This window comes from Coregonus lavaretus (assembly GCF_964263955.1).
Source record: "Coregonus lavaretus genome assembly, chromosome: 4".
NCBI classification, from domain to species: Eukaryota; Metazoa; Chordata; class Actinopteri; order Salmoniformes; family Salmonidae; genus Coregonus; species Coregonus lavaretus.
Genome location: NC_139991.1, coordinates 21,855,162 through 21,863,722, shown reverse-complemented (window position 1 = coordinate 21,863,722; position 8,561 = coordinate 21,855,162).

Below are 8,561 nucleotides of genomic sequence, written 5' to 3'. Positions count from 1 at the left end.
CTCTAGCCTGCACAATTATCGGCCAGTCTGCACAGTCTGCACATCGCGCTATCGAGCCAGAGCATATCCGATTTTTGCCGGAATCACTGAATCACTGGACCTTAACACCGGATCATCGCAACAAGCTAGCTGCAACCGAATGGCTGTTATGGTTGTTGGCTAATCACACCTGTCCTGAAGCTAACCCCAGTTAGCCTTGAGCTAGCCTCGAGCCAGGCCCATCTCCCGGCTATCTACCTCTCTGTCAACCGGACAGGACCTCCTAGTAATGACACGGAGCCCCGCCGATCCATCACGACTGGTCTGCCGACGTAATCGTCTGATGTGATTTCAACAGGCTTTCCGTTGCGACGACCACGAAGATCCATCTGCTAGCCCCGGCCCGCTAGCACACGCAATCAAAAGTCGTACCACCAGCTCGCCTGTAGCGTAGCAGCCACTGAACTGCTCCCGGACTTACTTATTGCTGTTCACTGGACCTTATGATCACTCAGCTACACAGCTGATGCCTGCTGGACTGTTCCTTTATACGGTACCCCATCCTGTTTATCTGTTTAGCCTCAGCTCAAACTTTCGTTGCCATTACCAGCTGTTGTCTTAGCTCTCTCGAATAACACCTGTGACTGCTTTATGCCTCTCTCCCATGTCAATATGCCTTGCCTATTGCTGTTTCGGTTAGTTCTAACTGTACTTTTTCAATGTAGAGCCCCCAGTCCTCTCAACCTGTCTCAGATAGCTCCTTTGTCCCACCCCCCACACACGTGGAGACCGGCTCAATCGATGCCTCCAGTGATGCTATCTCTTTCATCTTTACCCAACGCTTAGGTTTACCTCCACTGTACTCATATCCTTCCATATCCTTGTCTGTACATAATGCCCTGAATCTATTCTACAACGCCTGGAAATTTGCCCCTTTTTTTCTCTGTACCCAATGCACTAGAAGACCAGTTCTTAAAGCCTTTAGCCGTATCGTTATTCTACTCCTCCTCTGTTCCTCTGGTGATGTAAAGGTTAACCCAGGCCCTGTAGCCCACAGTATCACTCCTGCTCCCCAGGCGCTATCATTTGTTGACTTCTGTAACCGCAAAAGCCTTGGTTTCTTGCATGTTAACGTCAGAAGCCTCCTCCCTAAGTTTGAGTTATTCACTGCGTTTGCACACTCCGCCAACCCTGATGTTCTAGCAGTGTCTGAATCCTGGCTTAGGAAAGCCACCAAAGACTCTGAAATGTCCATTCACAACTACAACATTTTCCGTCTAGATAGAACTGCCAAAGGGGGCGGAGTTGTAATCTACTGTAGAGATAGCCTGCAGAGCTCTATCATACTATCCAGGTCTGTGCCCAAACAGTTTGAGCTTCTACTTCTAAAAATCCACCTTTCCAGAAATAAGTCTCTCACTGTTGCCGCTTGCTACAGACCCCCCTCAGCCCACAGCTGTGCCCTGATCACCATATGTGAATTGATTGCCCCCCCATCTATCCTCAGAGTTCGTATTGCTTGGTGACCTGAACTGGGATATGCTTAACACCCCGGCCGTCCTACAATCTAAGCTAGATGCCCTCAATCTCACACAAATTATCAAGGAACCTACCAGGTACAACCCTAAATACGTTAACATGGGCACCCTCATAGATATCATCCTGACTAATTTACCCTCTAAATACACCTCCGCTGTCTTCAACCAGGATCTCAGCGATCACTGCCTCATTGCCTGCGTCCATAATGGGTCCGCGGTCAAACGACCACCCCTCATCACTGTCATACGCTCCCTAAAACACTTCAGCGAGCAGGCATTTCTAATTGACGTGGCCCTGGTATCCTGGATGGATATTGACCTCATTCCGTCAGTAGAGGATGCCTGGTTGTTCTTTAAAAGTGCTTTCCTCTCCATCTTAAATAAGCATGCCCCATTCAAAAAATTCAGAACTAAGAACAGATATAGCCCCTGGTTCACCCCAGACTTGACTGCCCTTGACCAGCACAAAAACATCCTGTGGCGTACAGCATTAGCATCGAACAGCCCCCGCGATATGCAACTTTTCAGGGAAAAAAGTATTTGATCCCCTGCTGATTTTGTACATTTGCCCACTGACAAAGAAATGATCAGTCTATAATTTTAGTGGTAGGTCTATTTGAACAGTGAGAGACAGAATAACAACAAAAAAATCCAGAAGAACGCATGTCAAAAATGTTATAAATTGAAAAGGGAGCAGAAGCAATCAATCAATCAGATTCCAAACTCTCCACCATGGCCAAGACCAAAGAGCTCTCCAAGGATGTCAGGGACAAGATTGTAGACCTACACAAGGCTGGAATGGGCTACAAGACCATCGCCAAGCAGCTTGGTGAGAAGGTGACAACAGTTGGTGCGATTATTTGCAAAAGGAAGAAACACAAAAGAACTGTCGATCTCCCTCGGACTGGGGCTCCATGTAAAATCTCACCTCGTGGAGTTGCAATGATCATGAGAACAGTGAGGAATCATCCCAGAACTACCCGGGAGGATCTTATCAATGATCTCAAGGCAGCTGGGACCATAGTCACCAAGAAAACAATTGGTAACACACTACGCCGTGAAGGACTGAAATCCTGCAACGCCCGCAAGGTCCCCCTGTTCAAGAAAGCACATATACAGGGCCGTCTGAAGTTTGCCAATGAACATCTGAATGATTCAGAGGAGAACTGGATGGAAGTGTTGTGGTCAGATGAGACCAAAATCGAGCTCTTTGGCATCAACTCAACTCGCCGTGTTTGGAGGAGGAGGAATACTGCCTATGACCCCAAGAACACCTCCCAACCGTCAAACATGGAGGTGGAAACATTATGCTTTGGGGGTGTTTTTCTGCGAAGGGGACAGGACAACTTCACCGCATCAAAGGGACGATGGACGGGGCCATGTACCGTCAAATCTTGGGTGAAAACCTCCTTCCCTCAGCCAGGGCATTGAAAATGGGTTGTGGATGGGTATTCCAGCATGACAATGACCCAAAACACACGGCCAAGGCAACAAAGGAGTGGCTTAAGAAGAAGCATATTAAGGTCCTGGAGTGGCCTAGCCAGTCTCCAGACCTTAATCCCATAGAAAATCTGTGGAGGGAGCTGAAGGTTCGAGTTGCCAAACTTCAGCCTTGAAACCTTAATGACTTGGAGAAGATCTGCAAAGAGGAGTGGGACAAAATCCCTCCTGAGATGTGTGCAAACCTGGTGGCCAACTACAAGAAACGTCTGACCTCTGTGATTGCCAACAAGGGTTTTGCCACCAAGTACTAAGTCATGTTTTGCAGAGGGGTCAAATACTTATTTCCCTCATTACAAATGCAAATCAATTTATAACATTTTTGACATGCATTTTTCTGGATTTTTTTGTTGTTATTCTGTCTCTCACTGTTCAAATAAACCTACCATTAAAATTATAGACTGATAATTTATTTGTCAGTGGGCAAACGTACAGAATCAGCAGGGGATCAAATACTTTTTTCCCTCTTTGTACACAATTAGTTAGGAAAGCAAAGGCTAACTTTTTCAAACAGAAATTTGCATCCTGTAGCACTAACTCCAAAAAGTTTTGGGACACTGTAAAGTCCATGGAGAATAAGAGCACCTCCTCCCAGCTGCCCACTGCACTGAGGCTTGGAAACACTGTCACTACCGATAAATCTACGATAATCGAAAATTTCAACAAGCATTTTGCCACGGCTGGCCATGCTTTCCACCTGGCTATCCCTACCCCGGCCACCAGCTCTGCACCCTCCGCTGCAACTTGCCCATGCCCTATATCCATCCTGCCCTGCCTTTCGAACTTATTTGAAAGCCAAGTTAACAAACAGATCACCAACCATTTAGAATCCCACCGTACCTTCTCCGCTATGCAATCTGGTTTCCGAGCTGGTCATGGGTGTACCTCAGCCACGCTCAAGGTCCTAAACGATATAATAACCGCGATCGATAAAAGACAGTACTGTGCAGCCGTCTTCATTGACCTGGCCAAGGCTTTTGACTCTGTCAATCACTGCATTCTTATTGGCAGACTAAATAGCCTTGGTTTCTCAAATGACTGCCTCGCCTGGTTCACCAACTACTTCTCAGATAGAGTTCAGTGTCAATTCGGAGGGCCTGTTGTCTGGACCTCTGGCAGTCTCTATGGGGGTGCCACAGGGTTCAATTCTCAGGCCGACTCTATTCTCTGTGTATATCAATGATGTCGCTCTTGCTGCTGGTGACTCTCAGATCCACCTCTACGCAGACGACACCATTTTGTATACATCTGGCCCTTCATTGGACACTGTGTTAACAAACCTCCAAAACGAGCTTCAATGCCATACAACACTCCTTCCGTGGCCTCCAACTACTCTTAAACGCTAGTAAAACTAAATGCATGCTCTTCAATCGAACGCTGCTTACAGCCGCATTTTTAGCAAAAAATAAAATAAATATATATGCATGTTATTTTGGAAGAAAGTAAGAACATCATACCAAAAGTCAAGCATGGTGGTGGGGGTGTGATGGTTTGGTGATGCTTTGCTGCCTCAGGACCTGGACGACTTGCCTTAATAGAAGGAACCATGAATTCTGCTCTGTATCAGAGAATTCTACAGGAGAATGTCAGACCATCCGTCTGTGAGCTGAAGCTGAAGCGCAGCTGGGTCATGCAGCAAGACAATGATCCAAAACACACAATCAAGTATACATGAAAATAGCTAAAAAGCAACAAATTGGACGTTTTGGAATGGCCTAGACAAAGTCCAGACCTAATCCCAATTGAGATGTTGTGGCAGGACTTGAAACGAGCAGTTCATGCTTGAAAACCCACACGTCACTGAGTTAAAGCAGTTCTGCATGGAAGAGTGAGACAAAATTCCTCCACAGCGACATGAGAGACTGATCAACAACTACAGGAAGCATTTGGTTGGAGTCATTGCAGCTAAAGGTGGCACAACCCGTTATTGAGTGTAAGGGGGCAATTACTTTTTCACACAGGGGAATTGGGTGTTGCATAACTTTGTTTATGAAATAAATATGTAATTGTTGTGTTATTTGTTCACTTATGTTCCCTTTATCTAATATTAGGTTTTGTTTGAAGATCTGATAACATTCAGTATCACAAGTATGCAAAAGTAGAGAAAATTAGAAAGGGGCAAATACTTTTTCATAGCACTGTATATGTGTGTGTGTGTGTGTAGGTGGACACCTGCTTGTCGAACGTCTTATTCCAAAATCATGAGCATTAATATGGAGTTGGTCTCTTGTAGCCCAGTTGGTAGAGTATGGCACTTGCAACGCCATGGTTGTGGGTACGATTCCCACGGGGGGCCAGTATGAAAAATGTATGCACTCACTAACTGTAAGTCGCTCTGGATAAGAGCGTCTGCTAAATGACTAAAATGTTAAATATAAATGTCTCCCCCTTTGCTGCTATAACAGCCTCCACTCTTCTGGGAAGGCTTTTCACTAGATGTTGGAACATTGCTGAGGGGACTTGCTTGCATTCAGCCACAAGAACATCATTGAGGTCGGGCACGGATGTTAGGCGAATAGGCCTGGCTAGCAGTCGGCGTTCCAATTTATCCCAAAGGTGTTCGATGGGGTTGAGGTCAGGGCTCTGTGCAGGCCAGTCAAGTTCTTCCACACCGATCTCGACAAACCATTTCTGGACGGATCTTGCTTTGTGCACAGGGGCCTTTTCATGCTGAAACAGGAAAGGGCATTCCCCAAACTGTTGCCACAAAGTTGGAAGAACAGAATCATATAGAATGTCATTGTATGCTGTAGCGTTAAGATTTCCTTTCACTGGAACTAAGGGGCCTAGCCCGAACCATGAAAAAAAAACCTAGACCATTATTCCTCCTCCACCAAACGTTACAGTTGGCACTATGCATTCGGGCGGGTAGCGTTCTCCTGGCATCCGCCAAACCCAAATTCATCCGTCGGACTGCCAGATGGTGAAGCGTGATTCATCACTCCAGAGAACGCGTTTCCACTGCTCCAGAGTCCAATGGCGGCAAGCTTTACACCACTCCAGCCAGTGCTTGGCATTACACATGGTGATCTTACGCTTGTGTGCGGCTGCTCGGCCATGGAAACCCATTGCATGAAGCTCCCAACGAACAGTTCTTGTGCTGACGTTGCTTCCAGAGGCAGTTTGAAACTCGGTAGTGAGTGTTGCAACCGAAGATGGACCATTTTTACACGCTACGCGCTTCAGCACTCGGTGGTCCCATTCTGTGAGCTTGTGTGGCCTACCACTTCGCGGCTGAGCCGTTGTTGCTCCTAGACGTTTCCACTTCACAATAACAGCACTTACAGTTGACCGGGGCAGCTCTAGAACAGCAGACATTTGACAAACTGACTTGTTGGAAAGGTGGCATCCTATGACCTTGCCACGTTGAAAGTCACTGAGCTCTTCATTATGGGCCATTCTACTGCCAATATTATAGAGATTGGATGGCTGTGTCCTCGATTTTTATACACTTGTCAGCAACAGATGTGGCTGAAATAGCCGAATCCACTAATTTGAAGGGGTGTCCACATACTTTTGGCCATGTAATGTGTTTGTATATACATCCTCTTTGTCTCTCAATCATTGTAATGTGGTTAAGTCTAAATTAAAATTATTCAAATCTAAAAGTAAAAATAGATTGTGGGAAAAATCAAATCAAATGTATTGGTCACATAAACATTGTTAGCAGATGTTATTGCGAGTGTAGCGAAATGCTTGTGCTTCTATTGCAGCAATATCTAGCAAGTAATATCTAACAGCTCCATAATAAAAACCTAATACACACAAATCTAAGTAACGGAATGGAATAAGAATATATAAATATATGGATGAGCAATGTCATTATCAGAGTGGCATAGGCTAAGATGCAATAGATAGTATAGAATACAGTATATACATATGAGATGGGTAATTCAAGATATGTAAACATTATTAAGATAGTATAGAATAAAGTATATACAGTGAGGGAAAAAAGTATTTGATCCCCTACTGATTTTGTACGTTTGCCCACTGACAAAGACATGGTCAGTCTATAATTTTAATGGTAGGTTTATTTGAACAGTGAGAGACAGAATAACAACAAAAAAATCCAGAAAAACGCATGTCAACATTTTAATGAATTGATTAGCATTTTAATGAGGGAAATAAGTATTTGACCCCTCTGCAAAACATGGCTTAGTACTTGGTGGCAAAACCCTTGTTGAAAATCACAGAGGTCAGACGTTTCTTGTAGTTGGCCACCAGGTTTTCACACATCTCAGGAGGGATTTTGTTCCACTCCTCTTTGCAGATCTTCTCCAAGTTATTAAGGTTTCGAGGCTGACGTTTGGCAACTCGAACCTTGAACTCCCATATTTTCTATGGGATTAAGGTCTGGAGACAGGCTAGGCCACTCCAGGACCTTAATGTGCTTCTTCTTGAGCCACTCCTTTGTTGCCTTGGCCGTGTGTTTTGGGTCATTGTCATGCTGGAATACCCATCCATGACCCATTTTCAATGCCCTGGCTGAGGGAAGGAGATTCTCACCCATGATTTGACGGTACATGGCCCCGTCCATCGTCCCTTTGATGCAGTGAAGTTGTCCTGTCCCCTTAGCAGAAAAACACCCCCAAAGCATAATGTTTCCACCTCCATGTTTGACGGTGGGGATGGTGTTCTTGGGGTCATAGGCAGCATTCCTCCTCCTCCAAACACGGCGAGTTGAGTTGATGCCAAAGAGCTCGATTTTGGTCTCATCTGACCACAACACTTTCACCCAGTTCTCCTCTGAATCATTCAGATGTTCATTGGCAAACTTCAGATGGCCCTATATATGTGCTTTCTTGAGCAGGGGGACCTTGCGGGCGCTGCAGGATTTCAGTCCTTCACAGCGTAGTGTGTTACCAATTGATTTCTTGGTGACTATGGTCCCAGCTGCCTTGAGATCATTGACAAGATCCTTCTGTGTAGTTCTGGGCTGATTTCTCACTGTTCTCATAATCATTGCAACTCCACGAGGTGAGATCTTGCATGGAGCCCCAGGCCGAGGGAGATTGACAGTTATTTAGTGTTTCTTCCATTTGCGAATAATCGCACCAACTGTTGTCACCTTCTCACCAAGCTGCTTGGCGATGGTCTTGTAGCCCATTCCAGCCTTGTGTAGGTCTACAATCTTGTCCCTGACATTCTTGGAGAGCTCTTTGGTCTTGGCCATGGTGGAGAGTTTGGAATCTGATTGATTGATTGCTTCTGTGGACAGGTGTCTTTTATACAGGTAACAAACTAAGATTAGGAGCACTCCCTTTAAGAGTGTGCTCCTAATCTCAGCTCGTTACCTGTATAAAAGACACCTGGGAGCCAGAAATCTTTCTGATTGAGAGGGGGTCAAATACTTATTTCCCTCATTAAAATGCAAAAATCAATTTATAACATTTTTGACATGTGTTTTTCTGGATTTTTTTGTTGTTATTCTGTCTCTCAATGTTCAAATAAACCTACCATTAAAATTATAGACTGATCATTTCTTTGTTAGTGGGCAAACGTACAAAGTCAGCAGGGGATCAAATACTTTTTTCCCTCACTGTA